Below are 12,521 nucleotides of genomic sequence, written 5' to 3' on the forward strand. Positions count from 1 at the left end.
ACTGGGACCAGTTACGGTTAGTTTAACAATAAATAGGACAACTGAAGTGCAAGAGGAAGGACTGAGTTCCCCGATTTCAGGAGGGTAGAATTCAGCAGCTCTGCCCCAAAAAGACTCCTCCAAGGATGATCTTAGGGCTGCTGTGTGCAGTTGTGTGGGTTGTGTACTGTGCAACCTGAGCATAAACCAAGAGGTTTAAGCAAAGATGAGTGGAGGGAGTGAAGAGCTTCAGATTCCATGTAACTATTCAAACTTAAAAGAGAGGGTCCTTGGGATCCTACATTGACCTCGCCCAGCAGTTCAGTTTTACTCTCTACGGTGAAGGGCAAACAGACCTTGATTACAGTGCAAGGGTATTCAAGGGACTTTCTCAACTTGAGGCCCAGGAGAGGGGAATGGTGCATTTTCTGTATGCTGGTCTCCTGGACAACCCTGACTGTCATCTTCGACTTAGAAAACATGAAGCCTTTTGGAGTTGGTGAGAGTAGATGTGACAACGCCTCCAGCTCTGTACTCACCTGGTAGGTATGAAGACCAAAAAGATGGGGGATTCCTTCCTTTCCATCTGCACTGGGAATTGGGATGAGCAGGAGAAAAGCAGGATCAGCCAACTCAGCCTGGGCTGGGATGCATTTCTAACCCTACGCTCCCACACTCCCCCACGGCTGCTGCCACCACCTCCATCATCCAAACACCAGAAGGCACCCCAGGCCAGGCCTGATGCAGCTTGAATCTTCAGCTCCCATCACTCCCCAGCGTGGGCCTCCCCCGAGCCACTCTGGGAGAGTGGGAGAAGGCTGAGAGGTGGTCAGTAATGGGAAGAAGGAGACAGCTCTTCTGCCTTCTCAGCACCTTGGCTGCTTCTCTGTGGCATGGAACAAATGTCCCTGCCTTGCTGGTCAGCGTGTGGATGACATGAACCCAGGATATAGGAGCACCTGGCACACGCTTGGCCAGTGTGGTTGTAATGATAACAGCCAGCACTTGATGATTCACATATACAAAATTTAATACATTGCTTCATTTCATGTAGGCCTTCACCTAAGAGCTAGGCCTTATTTATTGACCTGTTTTTTAAATTTATTATTTTTGGCTGCGTTGGGTCTTTGTTGCTGGGCGCGAGCTTTCTCTAGCTGCGGCAAGTGGGGGCTATTCTTCGTTGTGGTGCACATGCTTCTCATTGCAGTGGCTTCTCTTGTTGTGGAGCACGGGCTCTAGGCACGTGAGCTCAGCAGTTGTGGCTCGCAGGCTCTAGAGCACAGGCTCAGTAGTTGTGGTGCATAGGCTTAGTTACTCCATGGCATGTGGGATCTTCCTGGACCAGGGCTCGAACCCGTGTCCCCTGCATTGGCAGGCGGATTCTTAACCACTGTGCCACCAGGGAAGTCCTATTAACCTGTTTTATAGATGAAGACGGTGAAGCACAGAAAGGTAAGAAACTTGCCCAAGGACACAAAGCTGATAAGTAGTGGAGCTTGGGATTTGGACCCCCAGAATCTGCCTTCTGAGCAGAAGAAAACATAGGAGAAAATCTAGGTGATGTTTGGTTTGGCAGTAAGTGTTTAGATACAATACCAAAAATAAGATCCATGAAAGAAATAATTGATGTTAGACTTTATTAAAACTTAAAACTTCTACTCTGTGAAAGCAACTGTTAAGAGAATGAAAAGACAAGCCACAGACTAGAAAAAACAACTTTGTAAAACATATATCTGATAAAGGACTTGTACCCAAAATATACAAAGAATCTTAAAATTCAACAAGACAACAAAAATCCAAGTGAAAAAATGCACAAAAGATCTGAACAGACACTTCAACAATGAAGATATACAGATGGCAAATAAGCATATGAAAAGATGCTCAACATGATTTGTCACTAGGGAATTGCAAATTAAAACAACAATGACACACCACTACATACCTGCCTGCTAGAATGGCTAAAATCTGAAAAACTGACAATACCAAATGCTGGTGAGGATATGGAGCAAAGGGAAGCATTCTCACCATTGGTGAGAATGCAAAATGATACATCCACTTTGGAAGATGGTATGGTAGTTTCATACAAAGCTGAACATAATCATGCCATATGATTCAGCAATCTCATTCCTAGGTATTTACCCAATCGATTTGAAAATTTGTCCTCACAAAAACCTGCATGTGAATGTTTATAGCAGATTTATTCATAATCACTAAGTACAAGAAGTGACCAAGATTACCTTCAATAGGTGAATGGATAAACAAACTAGTGGTACATTTATACAATTGAACATTATTCAGCACTAAGAAGAAATGAGCTACCAAGTCATAAAAAGACATGGAAGAACCTTAAATACATGTTGCTGAGTGAAAGAAGCCAGTCTAAAAAAGCTATATAGGGAAATCCCTGGTGGTCCAGTGGTTAGGACTCTGCTCTCACTGCCAAGGGTCCGGGTTCAATCCCTAGTCAGGGAACTTAAATCCCATAAGATGTGTGACATGGCCAAGAAAATTTAAAACAAATTTTAAAAACTGTATAATATATTATTCCAATTATAGGGCATTCTGGAAAAGGCAAAACTATAGAGATAGTAAAACTATAGAGACAGTGGTTGCCAAAGGTTTGGGGAGAGGGAAGGAATGTTGAATAGATGAAGCACAAGAGATATTTAGGGTGGTGAAACTACTCTGTGTGTAATGGTGCACACAGAGTAGTTGATGTGCATGACATTATGCATTTGTCAAAACCCACCAAACTTTTAGCATAAAGAATCAGCCTTGGGAATTCGCTGGCGGTCCAGTGGTTAGGGCTCTGCACTTCCACTGCAGAGGGCATGGGTTTGACCCCTGGTGGGGGAACTAAGATCTCGCAAGCCACAAGGCGCAACCGAAAAAAAAAAAAAAAAAAAGTGAGTCAATGTATGCAAATTTTAAAAAGTCATTTAGTAGGTAAGGGGATCCCAGGAATTAATTCAGACTATGACAAGAAAATTGAACTACATTACAATGTACAAAACTGCCTCACTGACGGGGATGGGTGATTAGGTGCTGACCTAAGTAACACTAGCAACAAGTGGAATCTGTAAGACTAAAGTCAAAAGGAAGTGCACATATGCATTATCCTCTAGTTGTTTCCCATGGGGATAAGGGGTGTGGTATAACAATTCTGTATATTAGGATTGAGCAATTAAGTGAATGGACGGTGGCAGCCAGGTTTCTTACTGTTGGAGTGGGAATTTATGAATAAGCAAAGGGCAGAAGGCTAGAATGAGGCCTGTGATGATGGATTAGAGTTGGATAAACCAGTATGAGTTTACATTAAGCTTAATTACCCAGAGAAATATTTAGATATGTGTGTATACACAGGTATCACACACACATATATTTCCTTGTTCTGTCAGCTGAGAGGACCTAGCAGCAATGACACTCCAGGGGCAATGAGCACAACTAGTGCCCAGGTCTTGGTTTCAAACACCATATTCTCCAATGAAAGGAACCACGGCTCCTTAGACAAATGGTTGAGTCAAGGACTAGGGTGGAAAATATACAAGATGAGTCTGGAGCATCTTTTAGTTCCAGAAAGTAAAGAAATGTTTTTAAAAAATTGATGGGGGTATTGTCAAAGGAACACAGGAGCCAACTTGAAGAGCTCTCAATGACCAAAACTGGAATAATTTGAGCAAAAAAAAAAAAAAAGAAAGAAAAAATAAAGTAATACTGGGTTATAACCCAATGCATAAAATAAAAATACATGCATCCATACTGATAAACATCAATAAATAAGTGGGGGAGAAGAGACAAATGTCTTATGCAGAATTATTCCAGATAATTTATGTCGATACTCTGCCCTCAAGGAAGGGGAGCATAACTCCCCATTCCTTACCTGTCAACTGCGTATAGTGACTTCCTTCCAAAGAGGAGTGTGGAAAGGGGGTGAGGTGGGGAGAGTAACTGTACAATGGGAAAACGTGACAAACACTACCCCAGCCAGGTGATCAAGGACAACATCAACAGTGATAAATCATCTTGATAATATGTACCCTTGATATGTTGTGATGAAAATGATACTTTATGTCTGTGGTCTTCTTCCCCCAAATCCATAACCCCAGTCTAATCATATGAAAAACAGCAGCCAAATTCCTATAGAGGGCATCTTACAAAACATCTGACCAGTGCTTCTCAAAACTGTTGAGGTCCTCACATACAAGGGAAGTCAGAGAAACTGTCAAAGCCAAGGGGAGCCTTAGAGACATGACAATAAATATAATATGGTATCTTCAGTGCGATCTGGGAGCAGAAAAAGGACATTAGCTAAAAACATGAAATCTGAATAAAATATAGTTTTATTTTAGTTAAAAATACTGTGTTAGTATTGGTTCATTAATTGTAGTAAATGTACCTTACTGAAGTTGTTGATAATAGGTGCAGGTAGATGGGCACTCTGATTAATATCTTTGCAATTTTTCTGTAAATCTAAAAATGTTCTTAAAAACAGTCAATTTTTTAAAAAAATATTTATTTATTTATTTGGCTGCACTGGGTCTTAGTTGCAGCACATGGGATCTTCGCTGCTGCATGAAATACCTTCCTTGCAGCATGCAGGATCTTTAGTTGCAGCATGCAGGATCTTTTTTACTTGCAGCATGCAGGCTCTTAGTTGTGGCATGCGGGATCTAGTTCCCTGACCAGGGATCAAACCCGGTCCCCCTGCATTGGGAGCGTGGAGTCTTAACCACTGGACCACCAGGGAAGTCCCAAAAATAGTCTATTTTTTTAAAAAGGGGAAACAAAACTGTGTGGTGGGAACCAAGAGGAGGCAACTCTTGAAAAGTCCAAGTAGCCCTGTTTCATGGAGGTGGGGGAAGGGGTGGTCTCAAAGGCACACGCTTTCCTCCCACTGGTTTCCTCTACGTGTCTGCCCAGCCCCCAACCCCAGCCCAGGTTTTACTGTGGCTCTAGAGTTCAATCAGAGAGACTTTAGTGCAGGGGGTGTTTGGCAGTGTCTGAAGACCTCTTTTGTCATCACAACTGAGGTTACAACTGGAATCTAGTTGGTAAGAGGCCAGCAATGTTGTCATAGGACAACTCCCCACAACAAATAATTATCCAACCTTACGTTCAATAATGCCACTGTTGAAAACCCTGGGTTGAGGAAAGCGCTTCTGAGGATGCTGGGATGCAGGCAAGGCAGTGGAGGAGGGACGAGTGTGAGGAGGCCTTTACTTAGCAGGTGCCTGGGGATGCTGGGCTCCCTCAGTGCAGGTACTTCTGAATCAGAAAGGTCCTCCCTGGGTTGAGGATGGAAGGGAAGGTGGCTAAGTCAAGAACTATCTAATTGGATTACTCATGTGGGTGAATGTTTGGCTCCAGAATTTCAGGGCCAAGCACAGGAGGCTTCTAGAAAGAAGCTGCTGGAGAGCCCAGAAGCTTCAGACAAGATACAAAGCAAGGAGTACTGGGGGCCAGTAGGAATGGCTGCCCTGCGGACACTGACAGGTTATCCAAGGGCTCCCCAGCTACAGGACAGGCCTACTCCACTTTGGGAAGAAATCTTGTTACTGGGTCTGGAGCAGGGCCAGTACCAGTCCTCCCAGAAGTTAAGGAATCTTTAGGAAGAGCAGCCAGGCAAGTTTGAGATGGCAGAATCCCCCAGAACCCACAAACCATACAGAGATGAGATGGTGGGTCTATTCTTGAGTATTGGTTGGGTTTGTTACTTTCACTAGAGAGCCAGCTGCCAGCTAGAGGGACTCCCTGATGCCATGTCACAGGTCCCGTCACCTCATCCCGTGGCTGTGTGAGAGAAGTTCTCCTACACACCCAGAGGTAAATTGGAGGCTTAGCTCTGGACTGAATTGGTTCTTCTGGACTTCCCATGCTCTTCTTCTGGGTACATTTCTCCATCCAGCCTACAGTTCAAGTGTGTAGTGGAGTTTAATGGCAGAAGAGGAAAAGGAACCCTATGAGATACTGTGGTCACCCTTGACAGTGAGTAAATCAGGTGTAATAACCAGATGTAATATCTGGGTTAATCCAGAGAAACAGAACCAATAGGAGATATATATATGTGAAATTGACTCATGTAATTATGGAAGCAGGCAAGTCCCAAGATCTGAAAGGTAAGTCAGCAAGTTGGAGACCCAGGAGAGCCAATTCTTTTGTTTCATTCTGAGTTTGAAGGCCTGAGAACCAGCAAAGCCAATGTTGGAGTTCCAGTCCAAAGGCTGGCAGGCTCAAGACCTAGAAAGAGCCAATGTTTCAGTTCGAGTCTGCAGGCAGGAAAAAGCAGGTGTCCCAATTCAAAAGCAACCAAGCAGGAGGAATTCTCTTACTAGGGGGAGAATTTTTGTTAGATTCAGGCCTTCAACTGATTGCATGTGGCCCACCCATATTAGGGAGGGCAATCTGCTTGACTCAGTCTACCAGTACAACTGTTAATCTCATCTAAAAACACTATCACAGACACACCCAGAATAATGTTTGACCAGAATGTCTAGGGTCCCTGTGGCCTAGGTCAGGTTGACACATAAAATTAACCATCATTTCGGGATTCCTGAGCTACCAACTCTGCCAGGGAGCTGGTGGATCCAGTAGGGCAAGGATCCTTCATTTGCTCACCTCCTTGGACCTCACCCTTCTGATCAGCAATCTCCTCCATGAGCGGATCTGAAAGGAAATACAAAATTTCTCTGCATTTCTGACTGTGGCAGCTATTAAACAGTACTTTGCTCAAACTCCTACTACCAGAATCCTTAACTGGCTGAGGGCTCCAGCTGCCACACTTAAAATCCATCACATGGTTTACTGAGAGCCCACCTCCCACAGGTTGCTCTAGTCATCCACTCAGAAAGGACTCCTTTGTTGGCACCCAAACATCTTTCTCCCTCTCACTCAGGGTCAGACTCTCATGGAAATCTGACAACTCTCCCTACCTCTTCTGGCTCCCTCCCTATTTCAGGCATTTCCCCCAGTAAAATAATCGCATGTTTAATCACGTGGTTAATCACGTCTTGGCGTCCAGTTCTCCAAGGACCTAGACTAACACACCGACCTCCTCCTTCAAAGAGACAGCATCATCTAGAGAGCACACATTTCAGAGTCAGACAGACCTGGACTGCAACCTGAATTTCCCCCACTTACTTGCTGTATCATCTTATTCAAGTCACAATGTCTCTGAACTTCAGTTTGGCCAGAGTTGTTGGATGATTAGATAACATATTAAAAGATAAGTAACATGAAATCCAAATTTCTTTCAGGAATTTAGTATCTTAGTCTGTTTCGGCTGCTTTAACAAAAGCATCATAAACTAGGTAGCTTAACCAACAAACATTTATTTCTCACAGTTCTAGAAGCTGGGAGGATCAAGATCAAGGTGCCAGCAGATTTGGTGTCTGGTGAGGGCCCTCTTCCTGGTTCATAGATGGCTATCTTCTTGCTGGGTCCTCACACGTAAGAAGGGGCAAGGGAGCTCTCTGGTGCCTCTTTTATAAGGTCACTAATCCCATTATTCAGGGTTCCACCCTCATGACCTATTCACCTCCCCAAAGCCCTCATCTCCTAATACCATCACACTGGGGGTTAGGATTTCAATATATGAATTTGGGGGGATTCCTGGGAAGCCCCTCTGCCAGGACAGGAGGAAGCCTAGAGAGACTCAGAGATGCTCAATTCCTACCAGGCTTGCAGTTGGTGGAACATTCTGTGAAAATTCTGAATGTAAGGAGACGGGAAGTCCAAAGTGCTTTGGGGGCTGACCTGCCTCCTGAGGTGACTTTTCCTTCCTCAGTTATGACCCACCCTATGTACTCACTGCAGGGGCTTTAGACCTCAGACAGTCCTGGGGGCTACAACACAGGAGGAGGGTCAGTTCTACGCTTGGGAAATTGGAGTGAGAAGGAGGTTCGGGAACAGTGTCCCTGTCCCAGGGAATATTTTCCTTTCACCCTGACAGCTGGCAAAACCAGAAGGCCTCACTGACATAAATTTTTGCCCAACCAGAACTACCCTTTCTGTGTAATGTTCTAGAATCTCACCTCAGCATGGGATGAGGCAGGAGATGGGTGGGCCCCAAGCTAGACATTTACAACTGGCCTCCAGTTCACACTTCCTGGGGTGAGAAGAAGATGGGCTCCAGGCCAGACATTCATTACCAGCCCCCTTTACATTTCCTGAGGCAAGAGACAAATGGTATTTATGACCGGACTCCTATATTTCAGGATCTGCACTTCGATATAAGATACAACAGTAATAGGGTAGATAACTGGACATGGGACACTTTTATGGCAGGAACAGAGAGGGGCTAAACCCTTGTTTGAGGAAAGGATCAAGAGGTCATATATTTCCCATCCTTGGGGAAAGGGAGACACTGCACATGCGCAGAAAGGCTCCTTGTGGGTCAGAAAGAGGGGGCACCACCCCAGAATATGTGATGCTGCCCCACAGACCTCTGGGCTGGAATCCATCTTGGAAAAAAGTTGCCCAGGCATGTTGGGGAGGGCCCTAGGGCAGGGCAGGGCAGGTGTGGAAAAGGAAACGAGATAATTGGCCAAAGGTAAACAAAGACCTGGAAGAACTGCCCTATGTAAATGACTTCACCGCCTCTTTACTGAGCTCCCCCTCACTAGTGAGGATGCCCACACCCTTTCTCTGCAGGTGTGTATCTCTGCCTTGCTTCTATCTTCACTAAACAAACTGTTTCTGTGTGCTCTCCCACTTGTTGTGCTGTCTCTAATAATAAAGTTTGTACCTGCTTTTACAGTTTTTGCCTCCATAAGAAATGTATTTTTCAATGGGGGCAAGAGCCAGGGGGTCTGGTGGCTAGGATTCCTGGTTTTCATCCAGGCTACCCAGGTTCAGTTCCTGGGCAGGGAATTAAGATCTCGCTTCACGCCACTTCTCACTGCTGCCTCTCCAAGATCAGGGAGACCAGACTGTCATAGCACATTATCATTTCCCCCTCTCACTTTCTGCTGCAGAAGACTTATTAGCATACAATTAATTCATCTTGCATTTCATGGAAATGAAGCCAAGGTGGGAAGTGGGGGAGGCAGAAACAAAAGGGCCCAGGAGAGGCCCATTTCCTCCACCCGGAAGAGGAGAAATTGCTGGGGCTAGGTCAGCCAGGGTGACAGGACTGGAACTTTGGCCTCAGCCACATGAGGTGTGAGTCCCACCTCCACCACTAATAATTCACTGTGACCACTGGCAAGTCATTGAACCTCTCTGAGCCTTGGTTTGCACATCTCTAAGGTAGAACTTTTAATACCTGCCTGCCTTACATGGCTGCTGAGAATAAACAAGATAATGTCAGTATCTGGTATAGTATATGGTATTGATATTTGATACATAAGGAGTACCCAATAAATAGTAGCTTTTATTACCACTGGAAGGCTTCAAAACAATGAATGAGGCCACCTTTATCTTATTTCAGAGAGCGTCACATTACCTCATCATGTCAACAATTCTAACCTAAAAGTCCACTGGAGCTTGCTGAGGATTTGGAGGGCCTCACAGATATGCCTTGCAGAGAGATGCAGGCCATTTCCATAACTACACATGAGGGACTTGGCCTCAGACCTTGAACTCACTGACTTTTAAAACTAATTGCTAGGGCTTCCCTGGTGGCACAGTGGTTGAGAGTCCGCCTGCTGATGCAGGGGACACGGGTTCGTGCCCCGGTCCGGGAAGATCCCATATGCCGCGGAGCGACTGGGCCCGTGAGCCGTGGCCACTGAGCCTGCGCTCAGCAACGGGAGAGGCCACAGCAGTGAGAGGCCCGCGTACTGCAAAACAAACAAACAAACAAAACAAAACAAAAAACTAATTGCTATTAGCTAGACTGTGTTCCCTATAACATTTGTAGTGGTCTAGATTAAAAAGCAAAACAAAAGCAAACTACCCACAACAACAAAAAACGAAATGGGTATTTTCTGGGCTCTGCAAGTGTGGTACAGAGAATAGGGGCTGGGTTCCAACCATACAGATTCCAGGGTCTGTCTCCTCCTAGGTAGTCTATATGGGGGTGGATATGGGGGTGGCTTTCTGGTGCAAAGGAAAGTTGATGGCAAGGTTTGAACAAAAGCAGAATCTAGGGCTTAGAATTAAATAATGCATTAAGAAAATAAGCTCTGTCTGAGAACCAATTCAAATATGACCTGGGCTTTACCAGTTCACCAGCCAATGTTTCTTAACCTTGGCTGTGCATCTGAAACTACTGGAGAACTCTAAAAAATAGTGATTTCCTGCATTCTTCCCCAGCCAGGTAAATTAGTCGGGGGTAAACTCTGAGTATCTTTATGTTGTAGAAGTTGAGAACTACCACTCCTGGAGGGTCAGTGTGCCCACCTGCTTCCCAGCTCCTCCTGTCAGAGCCTGAGCTCTGAAGGCCTAGTCAGTGGCCCTGTTGGTTCTTCTGGGAAGTATGAAAATTTAGAGTCAAAAGCACACAAAGTGGAGAAATCACATGAGACTAATGTCCGAGAGAGATCATCACAGGGGAGCTGGAGGCCTAGCGGGACAAGTTCTAGATTCCCAAACTACAGCAGTGGTTCTCACCCTGGCCACCCACTAGAATCACCTATGGAGCACTAAAAATGATAGTGCCTGGTTCCACCTCCAGAGGTTCTGACTGAGGTGGTTTGGCATAGTGCCTGGGCCGCCAGTTTTTAAAAGCTCCCCAGGTAATTCCAGTGAGCAGCCATGGTTGAGAACCCCAGGTCCAGAATGTCCTTGGCCTCGGTTTCTTTGGCCCCGGAATAAACTTACAAAGGACGGCAGAAGGTTGGACAGGGAAAGAACAAGCTTCCTCCTCTGTGGAAATAGTGCACATTTCAGAAGACAGGAAGTTAGTTGTAGTCGTAAGAGCCAGTCTTTACCAGGAATGTGAACTGAACTTTACCAAGTTCAGTTAAAGTGCGGAATGTCACAGCTCCAGACAAAAAGCCTAAACAGCGAGGGCAAGACTGGTAGCAATTGGGGAGGGCCCTGCCATCGCTTAGTGGCTTTCATGCCCTGCCGTATGTCCCAGAGGGTGTCCTGGAGAAGGGAATCCCAGGGAGGAAGTGAATAGGTCAGAGGGGCACTGGGCAGCATGCTCTGCTGGACTGCCTTCTTGCCTTGGTCTCAGAAAAGCTCCAGTCCTGGGCTTCCCTCTCCCTTGGACACTTTAGGGTCTTTGTGGGGGATGGGATCACTCCCCTCACCAAGTCTGGGGGTTCCACAGGAGCTGGCAGGGCAAGGGAAGGAGGGAAGGTTGGGTTGGACTTTGAAAGCCAAGTTGTCTGGCAGAAGTTGTCGGGGTGTTGGTTTAAACCTTGGAAAATCACTTGGCTAGGGTGTTGGAAGTCCAAGGAGCTCTTCTCCGGTGTTCCAGTATCTCTTTCAGAATCCTCTATGACCAATGATGCTGATTGGTTACAGAAAAGGAAAAAAATTCAAGGAATGAGGTTAGAACAATGAGAAGAAATTTCTTCTATGAGAAGAAATTTTCATCGTAGTGTTTGGTTTGTGTTTACTTCCTGTGGAAGCTTCTATTGAGGTTATCAACCATTCTGGGGGAAATGATTATGGACAGAATGATCATTACAATGATCACTACACTTTTTTTTAAAGTAACAAATTGCTTCTATTGCTTAGAAAATCTCAAACATTCTGAATTGAATTCTTAAAATGTATGCCAGTGTGCTCTCAGAGAAATATGGTGTGAGCCACTTATGTAATTAAAAAAAAAATTTAGTAGCCACATTGAAAAATATATAAAGGCACAGTTGAAGTTATTTCAATAATATGTTTTACATAACTCAATATACCCAAAATACAGCATTTCAATATACTATCAATATATACATTTCATTAATGCAGTATTGGAAATAACACACGTGCCCAGCACATGCACCACAATACAACAGTACCTCACAGGATGTAATGTTAAGGTGAAATGTAGTCCTGCCAAAACTGTACATTCCTTCAGTTTTTATATTAAAATTAAAAATTCACTGCAGTGATGCATTTCTTAGGACACCTTTGGATTTTCTGTGAAAATAAATCGATTCTGAGCAGCCACATTTGGTCAGTGATCATCAGTATACAATGAACACTCTGATTTAGGATTTGTGGAATTGGGTAAAACTACCAGAGAACTGCTTGAGAACCTAGCATACAAATCAAGAACACTCATGAAACTGCCCAGGCCATTAGGGTATGCATCTCCAAAAAGCCACCAAGTATCTGAAGGATGTCACTTTACAGAAGCAATGTGTGCCATTCTGCCATTACAATGGTAGCACTGGTAGGTGGGCCCAGGCCAAACAGTGGCACTGGACACAGCGTTGGTGGCACAAAAAAAGTGCTGAATTTTTACTCGACATGCTCAAAAATGCAGAGTAATGATGAATTTAAGGGCTTAGATGAAGATTCTCTCGTCACTGAGCACATCCAGGTGAACAAAGCCCCCAAGATGTGGCACAGGACTTACAGACCTCACGGTCAGATCAACCCATACATGAGCTCTCCCTGCCACATTGAGATGATCCTCACTGAAAAGGAGA

General features: G+C 44.8%; 1 long non-coding RNA gene and 1 other non-coding gene across 2 annotated transcripts in view; one reads left to right on the forward strand and one right to left on the reverse strand.

The window, feature by feature from the left end:
* Positions 1–1,024: 1,024 nt before the first annotated feature.
* Positions 1,025–12,521, reverse strand: part of LOC131755267 (uncharacterized) — a 52,709-nt gene continuing 41,212 nt past the window's right edge. Inside the window, exons 4-5 of the long non-coding RNA XR_010840288.1 lie at positions 6,595–6,642; positions 1,025–6,216 (exon numbers count right to left, since the gene is read on the reverse strand). This is a non-coding gene — a long non-coding RNA (uncharacterized lncRNA). The remainder of the gene's footprint in view (positions 6,217–6,594; positions 6,643–12,521) is intronic.
* On the forward strand, positions 11,970–12,034 carry LOC131756493 (small nucleolar RNA SNORD58). Its single transcript, XR_009335667.1, has one exon. It is a non-coding gene; the product is annotated as a small nucleolar RNA SNORD58 (small nucleolar RNA).

This window comes from Kogia breviceps, chromosome 4 (genome assembly GCF_026419965.1).
Source record: "Kogia breviceps isolate mKogBre1 chromosome 4, mKogBre1 haplotype 1, whole genome shotgun sequence".
NCBI classification, from domain to species: Eukaryota; Metazoa; Chordata; class Mammalia; order Artiodactyla; family Physeteridae; genus Kogia; species Kogia breviceps.